This window comes from Rhinolophus hipposideros (genome assembly GCF_964194185.1).
Source record: "Rhinolophus hipposideros genome assembly, chromosome: 1".
Taxonomy (NCBI): domain Eukaryota; kingdom Metazoa; phylum Chordata; class Mammalia; order Chiroptera; family Rhinolophidae; genus Rhinolophus; species Rhinolophus hipposideros.
In genome coordinates, this window is record NC_138047.1 from 104,189,254 (window position 1) to 104,204,474 (window position 15,221).

Genomic DNA, 15,221 nt, shown 5'->3' on the forward strand with positions numbered 1-15,221 from the left:
CAATTTTTGTTAATGAAGGTGGAGAGAAAAGATTTCAGTATAAATGTTCAGCTGTAATATAATAGTATGTAAATACATCTAGAAGTTAAGTTCTGCAGGATTTATATATATTTAATATTTTAACATTTTGTTTTACTATTTCCTGATTTCTTTTCCTGTTTCTAAACATTTTTGCATACAGTGCACAGTAGAAAAATATCTTAACTCAAGGACAATTGAGAGGATTTCTTCATTTTTAATATTGGGTAGTTTTCCCAAGAGAAAATTGTCTCTTTCTTTAAATACGCTATTAATTATCTGCATAAATTCCTAAATTCAGAACCAAGACCATTTGCCTTGTTATTGCATAAAACAATATAATATCATCTATCCAAACGTTATCCAACAGCTTCTGAGACTTTAATTAAATGTTCATTATTTTCTTGCTGCAACAGAAATGGAATTTTCTTAGATAAACTATACATATAAACTTGACCCTTAAATTAGCAGATCAAGGTGTGTAATGCAATTTTTAATGAGTTATTACAGGAAATCAATACAAAAAATGTGACAATGGATTTCAAACTATAATTTATGGCACTGTCCTTCATTTTCAAACTAATTAAAATTCCGGAAAGTTTGGTGTTATCTTAAATAAAGGGTGATTAATCACCTGAAGGAATAGACAAATATAGGCACATCGAGTCCCATCTTTCCAGGGACAATTTTGCCAATATTTCTAGGCACCTCCAATACTCAGTTTTTTTAATCATCATATTTTTGTTGTTGTGGCTTTATTGAGTTACGCATCTTAGTACTCATTTCTTTCAGTCCCTTCTTCCTTCTCCCAATACTTGTGTTCCTAAGATTTTCAAAGCTGAGTTCACTTACTGTATGCCACCTCACTGTTGATCTAAGAATATGAGAAGCCTCTGCTCCACTAGCTGAAAAACCTTGGAATATACCATGCTCCCCATATCAGGGCTAGCAACCAGACGAGAAGGACTTTCATCACCTTTAAGTCCTGTTGTACTTTTTGCCTTTCTGTATTAGCCAGGGTTCTCCAGAGATCAGAACCAATGGGATATATAGATAAAGATTTGGATAAGAGACAAAAATATATATTTATTTTAAAGAATTGACCATGCAATTGTGGAGGTGGGCAAGCCCCATATCTATAGGGCAAGGGGGCAGGCTGAAGATTTGGGCAGTATTTCTATGTTTCAGTTTTCTTGAGGCTGAATTCCTTCTTCAGGAAACCTCAGTCTCTTAAGGCCTTCAGCTGACTGGCAGAGTCCTACCCACCTGAAAGTCTACTGATTTCAATGTTAATCACATCTAAAACGTACCTTCACAGTGATATCCAGACTGGTGTTTGACCACACAACTGGCACAATAGCCCAACCTAGTTGACACATTAAATTTACCATCACAGCCTGCATGAATAAGTCTCAAGACTTAGTGTTCCAGGGCAAAAAGGAAAGGAATGAGGAATAAAAAAAAAAGGAAAAAAAAAAAAAAAAGAGAGAAAACCACAACCCAGAAACACAGTCATGCAAACAGACACCTAATACTTTTGTTGTCTTAATTGGCATTTTTTGTACTTAAAATTTAAGTCAGAAATTAAAGAAATACAAAAAGAAGTACAATTTTCAGTTTTTCAGTGAAAGGCGCATGAGCTCATAGAGGTTAAAAAAAATTATCCGTGATCATGAGGTTGATAAAGAGTCTTAAAAGGGTACTATCTGAAGATAATCAAAAGAATAGTTGAGGTTTGATCTGACAAGAAGTCTTAGCTGATGAAAGGTAGCTCCTTTAATTCGTGAAAGGAGAACAGGGAAGAGAAGTAGGATATTTGTAAATTACATTGGGTTGTATACTGGTTACAGAGGGCAGTGAAAAGAAGAGGGATTGATTCAAGTAAAAACAAAGGATAGGAGTTAAAGAACTTGAAAAGGTGAACAATTGCTGTGACGGGCATCCTGAAACAGATAAACTGGGATTGTAGAGTGGGAGCTATGGAATTATGGTGTAAGAGTCATGCCCTTATTAATGGTGTGAGATCCAGGTATGTAATGACGAAAGTAGGAAACTGAAGAGGCGTGAAGGAAACAGTTTTTGAGAGAGATAAAGGCATTGAGAGACCTGGTGATGTATGAGTTACCAATATGTATATTGACATGTATATTCTGTATTCAGTGCCAACAAAGGAATTATGATAAGAGTAATAGTAGGAAGGAGGATTATACAGCCAGCAGCCAAGGTTCTGAACAAATGGAAGGAAAGGATGGTACACTTCATTCATGACCACATCTCGGTGGTGCAGCTAGGGTGATAGTCTTAAGGTACAACCTTCAAAAGAACTGGAGGTGGAGAGTGGGTGAAGAAGTAAGAGAGATATTTATGGAGTGGCATTGGCCCAGAGGTATTGGAATATAAAGGCATGCCTGAGTAAGGGGTCATGGCTGGAAGTAGGAACAGTAATTCTTCCACCAAGCACATTGTGCTAGTGAGAGATGAAGCCAAAGATATGTGAGGCCAAAATTGTTCAAAGCCCAAATAACAGTGGCCAACAGTTGGTGTTATAAGGGGGGAAAACTTCAGAGTTTGCAGCCTTTGGCTTGGCAGGGATGGGATGCCCAGATTTCTGTTAGATGATATTTTCATGGTGCCTGGGTAGATTCTACAGGAGGAAGAAAGTTATCCGATGTCGAGTTTCAACTTATCCAATCCTGTTTTATTCCTATGTGGTGGGATTATGCTCAGTTATAATTTTCTGCACATTCTTGACCTCGGGTGCAAAGATTCTAAATAAATAGAAGTTTGAACAGAAAATGATACCCATGTGATGTGTAGCAAGGGGTCACCATTCTCTTCTTCCAATTTTACAAAATTGGCCATTTCTTCTTTAAATGACATGACAGTAACACCATTCACTGCCAACTACCTGTCATTATGATGACAAAAATCATCATACTCTTGGATCACAGATAGTAGAGAACCACATGAAAAATGTGTTGACATTTTTTTCACTCATAATTACATAGGATTGATTGTTTCCATCTTTAATTTTTCCAAAAATATATGTGAGAAAAATGTGCAGTGACTGAATCACAAATGACAGTGGCTCAGGAGAAGGTGGTAAGACTTTAGAAAAAAAAAAGTGCTTACTAGAATTATAATTCTTGTATTAGTAGCAAACTACTCTTATTGGATGGCTTAGAAGCAAATGTGAAGAAATTCCGTTAATTCCCTGGATTAAACATTGTAATAGATTTGATATACAGCAACGGATGTAAAGATTGGTTTGGTGTAGCACACAGAGACATGCGTGGTCTACTAACTTCTTCAACACAAAGAGCGACTTCTAGTTCTTGGTGATTTAATTAGAATTATAGAACTCTAGCACTGGTAAGAGTTTTAAAGATCATTAACATCTAGTTTACCATCTTATTACTGAGAAAACTGAAGAAAAGCACATTCGGTAATTGTTAAAATTCGGAAGTCATGCCTTTTGTCGACTAGGCATGGCCCGTTATTTAGTTATTTTATAAGAGTTCAGTTTGGAATTTCAAGACACCAAGAAACCTGAGGACTTATAAGAGAATTAGTATGCTATTCCTTTGTTTCCAACACAGAACAATGTGAAACAAAACTCAGATACTCCCACAAGAGTTTCAGCACTCTACTTATGAGTTACATTTTTTCCCCAGAAATAAGCATAGATGCCATTGTTCCATGCATATCATCTCTTTTTCTGTTTCTTAGAAAATTCACTACAAATGAAAATAGCTCAAGGATTGTGATTTGTCTTCTTTCCTGGAAAACTTACAAGAAAAAGGATAGTAGGACAAATTACAACTCTTGATGCTGCAGTTGATTTCAAGGCTATAACTGACCCCCATTTTTTATTTCCTCTGCCACATATTCTACCTAGTCAGCGAGCACCTCTGTTGCTCCACGTGGGGCAACCCAGACCCTCACTCTTGAGGGATCTGAACTCTTGGTTATCATGCATATCAAATACCTTGGCTGATGTATTTGTCAATTTATCATCAGTAAAACTACTAGTCATGAGGACACGAAGAGACGCTCAACTTTATCACTTGAGTGCGAACAGATTTTTCATGTAGAAAGTCAACATCTTTATATTTGGGGTCATTGAGCATTGGGGTCAATTAGCCCTGCCAGGATGATGATACCTTTCCTTGCATATTTTTCTATTGGTATGAGGAGCCTGCTATGATCAGGTGACAATCATGTTTAATGGGGCTTCTACAGTGTGACCGGGTGGAAACACTTCCCTAGTAAGAACCAAAACCTCAAAATTTGCAGAGCCTACATCTGGGATTGTAAGCAGTGTATGTTTCCTGATTAGGTGAATGGGAGTGATAGTGAGTTGGGTCACACCTACTTTCACTTTTAGTTCCTGAGAGGATATATTGTACCTATTTAAGAACTACATGATCATCATTGATTTAGGATATATGTTCTAGCTTCATGAATGGTACCCCATCCTCAATCTGGCATCTCATCCACATATTTAAGACGTCAATCCATGTTTTCCCAGAGTCCTTGAGGTGGTGTAATATGTGATAGGAGCACTCAGGAATGCATCTGTGAGTTATTGGCAGCCAATACTCCTAGGAACTGGGGGATGGATATGTCAGACCTGAAGAGGAAACACCTAAGACACAGAACACTTAGGTGGTTACTGGTACAGCCTGACTGATATTGGGTATAGCGTGACTACAAGATAATTCTGTGGACAGTCATTCACTTTCTGGACAAGTATTTTACTGAGGAAATGACGAGTTCACCGTGAAGTGAGAAGCTAGAGAAAAAAATCATTTACTAAAATAAATGCTAGGACAGATATAAGAAAAGAATAACATGGGCTGTTGTGAAGGTTGAGTGAGACATTGTTTATGCATTTGCCTGAAATAGTATTTTGTTTATACTAGATAGTTAATATTTGTTGAATCTTACAGCCTATAATTAGAATTTTAGAAGGGAAGAACAGCTATCCCAATAATTTTGGTAAATGAATGATTTCTCTGTATTTGTTTGAGTGTCCTGATTTTAAAAGCGGTATCGGTGGGGGAAACAAACAAAAGAAGGGATTGCCTGTCTGCCCATCAGAAGAATTTAATTAAACCTGGGTTCAGTGAATTGGTCATTGTAATACCTGGCGCATGTTAGTAGATAATTCTGTGTGCGTCCAGGTATGACTTTTTGCTGCGGAGTAATCTCCTGCAGTGTGGGTACGAAGAGAGTGCAGAAGGACTCTAAGGAATATAGTGAGACTCTCCAGCAGCCATAGAGGACAGGTGATCAAGGACAAGAAGGAAGGTGATCAAGGACAAGAATAGCATTCAGGGGAGTTGATAACCTGGAGAGCAGCCACCAGGAGCATCTTGAAGGGGGTCAGGAAGCTTAGTTGGTGCAGTCAACCTGACTTATTTCAGATCATAGTTGATCAAAGTAGTCCCCAATCCATCAGGTGGGATAAAGCAGCAGACTTTTGCATACTGCAAATAATACTCAAGTTCAGATGAGTGGCGGCAGCGTGGTTGTAGGTTGTCTACGTGTATGGAAACCAGAGGCAAGACACACTCCTGAAAGAGGGGTTAGCAAATCTGGTAGGCACAAGGACCAGACAGATGCGGCAAACAAATGACTCAGGGTAGTTGCTGCACAGGGATGCCTTGGGAAACACACGCATACCTTGTGTGAAGGAGTCAGTGAGAACTCAGCCTCCGCCAACTGCACGTTTGTGGGATGTGGGCTAGTATTGCAAGATCTTAGACAGTTTTCAAAATATTTATGCAATACTTATTTAAATGTCTGTAAATTTCAGGTACTTAAGTGTTGGAACTAAATACATTTTTTAAACTTGCCTGAACCAAATAATGTGAATTTGGAAATCAGATGTTACCTGGGACCTCCACTTTGCAACTTTGAAATAAAAAAATTGTCAGCATCTTAATGTAGAGGGTATAGCTTTAGAGAAGGGCTTCTGTGCCTTCAGGGATATAAGTGTGAATCAGAAAACTGAGGCATCATTCCTGTAATCTGGGTTGGAGTATCAGTGCAGGGGTGAGGATGAAACTAGAGCTCTGTGGGCAAGCTGGTGCCCACTATTCACCATATTGGTGTAAAAGGCTAAATACCTCCTTCTAGTTTGGGAGCCTTCCACACTGAGAAGACTGATTCTTCTCAAAGGGAATACAAATAAGATCTAAATAATCATTCAAGGTATCTATGCAATCACTCTTATTTGCTTTTACTCACTTTTCTTTGGTTGTTGGTTTCCTACTTCCGATTTTAGCTTTAATATCTCCTTCTAGCAACTCTGCTTTGAGGGTATCCCTCGATTCCCTTTTTGTTGTTGTTGTTGAATTCCAATTAAGTTCTCATTAATGCACATTACTCTGGTTTTGGGTTCACCTGTGTTCTCCATCTGGAAGTATATGGGCTTCATGGAATCCCATTGATGAAGCTTGCTTCCTGTGTACCAACCAGGGAAGATCATTGGAAGGCACGGATTTATGAATGCCTTAAACTGCCAGAATTGCTTCAGGAATTCTGGGTTGGATGGAACCTAAGATTCTTGCCCCCGGGCAAGGTGACGTAGCACATTATAAAATTGCACAGGTTGGGAGCATAACTTATGTTGCTTCTCAGCATCAAGAGTTCTCTGGGTGAAATTTAAAACTGGCCCCTGTACACAGAGGACAAGAAGAGACCAAAGCAAGAGGAAGGTCACTCCACAATGGTAGGTGGCAGTTGTAATAAGCAACCGCACTTACATGTGAGGCTTCTCTGTCTTGACTAGTCACAAGACAAGTAAATCTGTATAGCTGCCCCCCAGAATCTTAAAGTTTACATAGAGATCTTAACTGGGTTGAGTCACATATTCAGTTTAGATGGTCTCAACAACATCTTACTCTTTCAGGGTTGTATCTTTGAAGTGACTATGGCTCTGGGAACAGTGGGCAGCATATACATTCCAAGGACAGGGGACGGGATGAGGGGACTCTTGTTTCCTGGGTCCAGTGACCTTCTCCGACAACCGGATGTGACGTATATTCTTTCTTAGACACAATACAGCTGTATTTATAGCTAGTGATGCAACAGACTTCACAGAGTTATTGAAAGTCTTAAATACAGATCATTTCTTTAAAATGCTGGAGAGTTGATTGACATGGTTGGTACACCATAAGTCCTCTCTGTCCTTCCAGCTGTGCATTGAAGAAAAAAACATAGAGTATACTGAGGGAACTCCTGACTTCCATTTCTCTACCAGCAATGTTTTTATAAACATATACAGGTATTTTCTTTCTTTCTAAAAAAATGCCTTTCATGCTTTTCAATTGTGCTTAATTTTCATGTATCATCTATTATGCAATCTACCCCCACTCTCCTCCCTCCTACAAAACAAAATAAATGAAAAGGCAAATGAAAGAACTACTTTGGTAAAAGCTAGGAAAGGCTATCAAAATGACATATTATTTAGGAGTATGACCCAGGGACTTTCATAAAATAATTTAACATCTAGAACTTCCCGATGATAAGTAGTGTAATATAACCCCTGAAACTACCATCTGAACTTTAGGAAAGGCAAGGGGATAGAAAAAAACAATGTTCACATTTGTTTACAGAACCTTTCACCTTGACTGTTTTTCCTTTCTAAATGAGCTGAGGTTTGATTTAGAAATGAAACACACAGTCAGATTAAGAATATAATTTTGAGTGCCACACTGTGGATTGTTCTCAGCAGCGAAAGGACATTTCTTGGCAATGTCCTTTTCAGGTGCATAACTAGAAAAATGATGAGCCCTGGTGAAAATGTAATGACCTCCCCTCCTCGACAGACACACTTTCATGCACTGAGAATAATTACTTTTCTTTATTCATTTTTTATGATGAAATTTATCAAACATGTATTGAAAAAAATAGAACCAGTATACCTTGCTTTATTCTTTAAGCAAGGAGACAACAGAATAAACATCTGTGTCAAGGAACCCTCACGTTCAACCCATCTGGACAGGCTGTGGTCTTGATGCAAAAGGTCAGTTGCTCTGCCTGAAGGGGACTCTTCATGGTGATTTTCTAGAAGGAATGGAAATTCCTACACATGTAGCATTAAAGATAAGTCATAGGTTAACTCAGTTTATTTTTTTTAATGTATTGAGTACTGATTTTATGGCATGCATTTTTCTCTTAGGTACTTCATAGAGATAAATATAATCTCATTTTTACAGATGCAGAAAAAAACTATAGAAGCTAAATACACTAACATACTGCTGGCTTTCATGTGCCCTTGTGTGACTTTGTATTTGAATATCTATGTGTATTTAAAGCTGGTTTGTAGTTGGGCAAGTGCAATCTCTTTAGTGACTTTTGATATCAAGGTTATTCTGATTTCAAAAAAAGAATTAGGAAACTGCTTTCTGTGCTCTAAAACAATTTATATAGCATAAGCGTTATACATTTCTAGGAAATGTGAAAAAGCTAACCAATTCATCTACCTATATACTCAGAGCCTTTTTGAGAACAACTGAAGACTGTTTGCTATTTTGTCCAAAATTTTTGGCATGTTCAGGATTTCTACTAATCTTAAGTAAAGTGATTTATATTTTCCCAGAAAATTATCAATAAGCCATTAATATATTTTTAAATTTATTAGCAGAAAATGTAGTGCTTTTTTTTTGGTGGTTTTATAAGAATTTCAACAAGAAATGTTGGGAAAGTGAGTCAGCTACTAATGGTTATTTATTTATTTATTTATTTATTAATTTATTTGTGTGTGTGTGTGTGTGTGTGTTATGACTTGCTAGTGTTTTTGTGAGCTTAATCTAAGGATAAGGGTAGTGGCCCAAAGGGTATTCTATCAGCAGGAGACAAAAGGAGAATGACTTTGCTATTTCCTAGTAACGTGAAAATCAAAACGCAACATCCAGTACAAAATAATAAGCACTTACAGACTTCGCCATTTCATATTGCTGTCAAAATCAAAACGAAACATCCAGGACAAAATAAGCGCTCACAGACTTTCTATACTACAGATCCAGTGCCCAAAGTATACAATCTGTCCTTAATAAAAATATTTAAGGCAACTACAATTCCAAAGTGCAAAAAATAGAAGAATGGATGGGGTAGGCCATCATGGAGATATTTGCGGTGCCCCAACAGTCATGAAGAATAATGCGTTTTTAATGCTATAGAAACTTGAAAACAAGAATTATTAACTTATATCAAATCAAAATTGTATGATGAATAGGCTATTGATGTTGTTACCTAAGATATAAATATGCAATGTCCCTGAGGCTCTTTTCTGCATTCCTCATGTGTGCTCATTGATTTATTCATTCAATCCGCATAGCTGTGGGACATTTGCTCAGATCCAGGCACTGCGATACAGTCATGACTAGGACAGATAAATCCTTTAATCTCATGGAACTTGAGCTCTGTTAGGGAAAACAACAATACATAAGAAAATTAAAACACGACACAATCTCAAAAGTGATTTGTGCTAAGAAGACATGATCAAGGTGAGAGAATAGAAAAGAAAGATGGGTCCTGTTTCAGAAGGCTCGAGGGAAGTTTTGTCCCTGAGGAGGTGAAATTAACGTGAGAAAACCAAGATGTGAGTCAGGTCTGTGGGGTCCCAGAGGAAGAGCATCAAAGCTGGAACAACAAGTACAAAGGTTGTTAGGTGACGGCCCAGGATTCTGCCCAGGTATCCCAAGCTTTGGGAGTCATGGAAAAAGCAAGATGATATGAAGTTGGTGTGAAGTTGATGGGCAGAATGAGGACTACAAAGGCCTAATTTAGGAAGCAGAGAAATTTATATTTCAGCTTTGGTGTATATATGGTGTATTACATGTGGTAAGGAAAAAGCATGTAAACAGGAGAAATTAACATCATGCCTGTCTGCCGATGTGGTTCTTCAGTGTTCCAGACTGTGAAGGAGATGGGTTCCAACTGAAGTCTACACTTTAGAAATCCACCTCGTAAGGTAGGGCACCATGTACTCTCCATTTTGAAAGCAGCAGAGTTTGCCTTTAGCTGTTTATTCAATACATTCTTGCTCAGGAGTTGAATTTAACATGATGGCAGAATATGTTTTTGCATTTGTATAAGGGACTCATGGATAGATTTCATTGGGAAGGTGAGATGACAACTTATTCTTCTTTTCAGCAGTTTGTGGAAATAAATGTTAATGGGATTTTGCACTGCTGAAATTTAAGTCCTTCTTTAATTATTAATTTTTCCCTGGAGAGATGGGGTTGGAGTTAATTCACACTGAGAAACAAAGTTGGAAGCAGAATCACCATAAAAAGAACAGGTAGAAATTTCTCACGCTCCCTTCTATTATCTTCCCAACTTTTATACACACACACACACACACACACACACACACACACACACACACAAGAAAGGATGGTAATTACAAACTTTTTCAATGGCCCTTGAAAGGGAAAATTTGTAAGAAGGGAATTGTTGAGCTTAAATGTCTTTAAGCAACCTGGTATGGAACTTTTAAATATAATTGTTAGGAAAATCAAAGTTTTAGCAATAATTACGTAGCTCCAACTTTATCCTATTATGATCTGTGTGTATGTACTTCCAAAACCATCGCGTTAGAATGAGTTAGCATCTCTCACTCTGTATTGGTTTTTCATTGCTGCTGCAATAAATTTCCACACACTTAGTGGCTTAAAAGAACACAAATGTATTCTTGAAGGATTCTGACTGTTAGAAGTCTGAAATCAGTTTTACTTGTGTAAAGTCAATGTGTTACCAAGGCTGGTCCTTCTGGAACCTGTGAGGGGTGGATCTGTTCACTTGTCTTCTTTGCCTCCAGTGGTTGTAGTATTCCCTAGCTTGTGGCTCTTCCCTCCATCTTCAAAGAGCATCACTCTAATCTCTGTTTCCATCATCACCTTGACTTCTTTTCCAAACCTAATCCTTGTGGGTCCTTCTTATAAAGACAGTTATGATTACATCAGGTCAACTCAGATTACCCAGGATACTCTCCCCATCTCAAGACCTTTAATGTAAACATATCTACCAAGTCTCTTTAGTCATTAAGATAATATTACTAGAGTCCAATGATTAGGACATGGATATACTTAGGGGGTGTGGGGACCTGGGGTTCATTATCCAGCTTACCGTATCCTGTAAACCAAATTCATCCATAGGTTAGTGTTCTATTTAATTCACATAACTAGTTCTCTAAAAGGCTTCCGCACTTGCCCATCTCCAGAACTCTTAGTCATCTTCTTTTCTTCAGAATAGCTGAGGACACCAAAATCATACCAGTAATACCAACACGATTTTCTGTCTTCCACAAATATTTGAGATTACCTAGGTATTATTAGGATACTTACTCCAAATCCTGAAAAAAATAGTAAATGCTTCACAAACAGATGTGGAATGGTTGTGTTAAATGAGGTAATGTCTTGCTTAGTCTTCTGTTTTTTTGTTCTACTTCAAAAGACTTGTGTTCCTAGAGGGTAGAGAGAATATAAACAGAGGCATTTTGTAATCTTGAAAACTATGTGATTTCTCTGTTGCTTCATATATATATTTTTTAAATATATAAAAAACAGGCCACATCCCTTGTGACCTAGATTTCCTCAAGAATTTTCAAGCAGCCGTGACAACTTAAGAAAGGGTCAGCTACCAGCTGGGAGCTGGATAAAAGACTGAGCTGGTACCACAGTGAGGATTGTGTTTGATAAGGACAGTGAGAAAATGAGGACAAAAATGAAAGTGTGTGTTTGGCCTCTGCTATCTCTGACACTTTGTAAAGCTGCACTCATCCAAAGTTCATGACCTTGAGATTTCTAGCAAACAAAAATGCATTTTATCATTTTATGCTTTTTGACAATCACTTACCACTGCTTCAATAAAACCACTCTGTAGGTATCCCTGCTTCTTTCTCATACTTTTTAGAATGTCATGTACTTCTCCCAACTTTTTCAGCTCAATGATACTCATTGCAGGTTTTCCTCATTTATTCTCTTCAGTTAGTCTAGATTCTTCTCTTCCTTCCATGTAGTGATAAACTGATCATATTATGGTAAATGATGTTGGAGTTTATCTCAATAGATTCACGACTTGGTAGGGACTCATATACCACAATGCTCTCTGGTGAGACGCTGGCCTCATGTTGAGTAGAGTTGGGACAGTGGGCATTGCCAGGAGAAGATGAGGTGGCCTCTGCAGCTGGCAGAACTTTGGAAGGCACTGCGAGGAAATGCAGATGGCTGAAGAGAGAGAAACAATTAGTTCTTCAACGCAAATTTAATTACACAAATATGGAAAAATGACACATTTTTTTAAAATGCCTAACTAGGAGAGTCTACCAGGAACATGGGCAGGAATTGAGGGTTATTACCCGATCATTTCTACATCTGATCCTGTGTCAAGTTCTCTCTCTTTTTTTCTCATTCAATGACAACCTCTGTCAATAAACCTGATGCCACCTAGCTTTCAGTCAAAGCAACTGAGACTCAATGGTTTGAAGGTAACTGCCCAAGGACACACAGTTTATAGACCGCAGCATTGGGATTTCAAACTACCAGTTTGGTAAATCCAGTTCATAGTGTATCTGGGATCAGGAAGTTGTAAGGATATGAACACGCTCTCCCCCACTCTCATGGGACATTGTATGGAAACTGTGCCAGGAACACAGCTAACCTGGAGGCATTACAATGCTATCCAATGAGAGAAGTGGTGCCTATAGAGCCAAGCTGCCTTTACCAGGGTTAAAATACTCTGAAAAGATATATTATGATTGGGGGTAAATATGTGTTTGTAGTGGAAAAACACCGTGTAGTAGTGGAGATTCAGATCGATTTGTTTTCTCATCTTAGCTCTGTACCTTACAACTGTGTGATCTTTTGAAAGATCTGAACCTAGTCTTCTTATCCATAAAATGGGGAAGATAATGCAATTATAATGCAAGCTACATTAGTCCACTCTAATAAATACTAATCTGCTTAGTACAGACTCAGAATAAGTGCTCAGTAAATATTATAGTTTTCATTATTACTATTGTTATTATTTATATATATATATTACCTTTTCAAACTACAAACCAGAGCTATTTAAAGTCCTTTAAAACACAAAACCTCTCTATATTCCTACTGTAACTTTATAGTATAAGGTCAGTAGATCTTCGCTGACTTCCATATCTAAGGACAAGCCTTTATAATCAGCGATGGAATGTTTGACAAATAATCCAAATCCTATAACATAAGAATTAAACTTTTAAAATATGGAGCAAAAACAGACAAAAGTGACACGAATCATTACAAAATTGTTTAAAAAATTGAGAGAACTTGAGATATTTAACAGAGAAGAAAACTGGCTTAAAGAGTTCTGTAGATAATCAAACAGTCATCCTAATAAAAAGGAATTTGACTTTTTTAATGGCGTCTCTCCAGAGAAGATCTCTCACCAGTAGGTGATGGTTATAGAGAGATACTTTGAACTTCAGGAGCTATTGAAAGTTGGAATGGGATATCCTATGAGGTAATGAGCTCCCTACCACTAGATTTCAGTGAAGCTTCAAGAATACTGAGATCAAGGAGATCTTGAGGCAGCCTGATAATGGGTTCATAATATGTCCTTTTGATTTTCTCTTTCTTCCAATATGTCCTTTTGATTTTCTCTCTTTCTTCCATTATTCCATTCTCTCTTTCAACCACTTGCTTGAGAGATCTGTTTCTCTTGTCCACATGATATTAAAAGGACCTCGAGCTTAGAGAGGTCCTTAAGCTTAGAGACTGTTAAGAGTGTGTATTTTCTTGGAGTGTCCATTCTCTATAGTCTTTGCAAACCAACAAAGGTGACAGCAGGAGGTGGAGTCTTGGACTCATTTGTCTAGATACATTAACCAAACTTAATCAACTACTGCAACTAACATCCTGTAGTCTTTTCCATCTCTTGATCTCACATTCTCTTCAGTATTTTAAATTGAGAATTTCTATCATATTAGTATCAATAATTATATTCGATCTCTCTATCTGTCATCTATCTTTTTATTGATAATCCATTCTCAAGGTATCTTTGAATAACATGAATGCCACCATTAGTTCCTAGTGTCTAAAGAGTATATTTTGTTGCTTTGCTCGACTCCCAGAAGAGAAGGCCAATGTCCTTCAAATCTAGGTCACTGTCAGTGCATACACGCATCTTAGTTAGATCATTCATGCTCTGAACCCACAGCTCGTAACTATCCGTTATGAAATCAGAGACTTATGTGTGGGTTCATTTTTCTCTGCCTAGTTGGGTGTGGAACCAAGCTCAGACTTTCCTGTCAATGCATACTCCAAGTGCATAGGCTTCATGTGAATGATAGATTTTTATCTGTATTGGACTCACACTTGATGATCTGTAACTGCCATGCTTTGCCATTCATAAAATACGCATCTCAATTAGTGAATTATCAGCCCATCACATTGAGGCCAAAGATGTGAAACCTTGAGAATGTTCATTGCAGCTAATGGAAATATGTTTAGAAATCGCTTCTCCAAATGAGTCACTAGCAAGAAATTGGCTTATTATTGTAAACTGTGTTTGCTTCAGAAAAATCAATCTTCCCTTCAGCTCTGTCACCTAACGGCCCATCAGATATTTAAAGCATCAAATGAGCTGTCTGCCTTTAACCATTCTTAGAAATTGGGGCATTTTCACAGTTTATCAAATGGCATTAGGGCCATTATTATACAGATTGAAAACACAGCTACAGCAAAATAAATGAATGACTGTTAAATGCTTCTTTAAATATAGTCATTCTGTTCACTTTAGGCAGCATTGGTTAAAAAATAGCTGCCTTTCTTTGAAGAGTACAGATTCCAGGAGAGACGTAGTCAAAAATATTAAGCATCATACATTATTTCAAACATCTCTAAGTGTTTGTATTGCACATTATGAAAACCTTGATATAAAACACCACGATTGAACGGGAAAGTATTAAAAATGTCAGTGCTATTATATCACTTCTGAAGACCAATTTGCCTTTTTTTTTTTAAAGTTGTAATGAGCCTGCTTCATTTTGCTTCCTATCATTTATCTTTTCAGTAGTAATGGAAAATTTCCCCCTTAGGCACAGCATGCTATTCTTGTCTTAGACGATTAGGCAGAAATGAAGAAGATCATAAAGGTGAGAGATTTTTTCACAAACAATATGATGCTCAGTACTGTAGCTTGTACAATTTAGG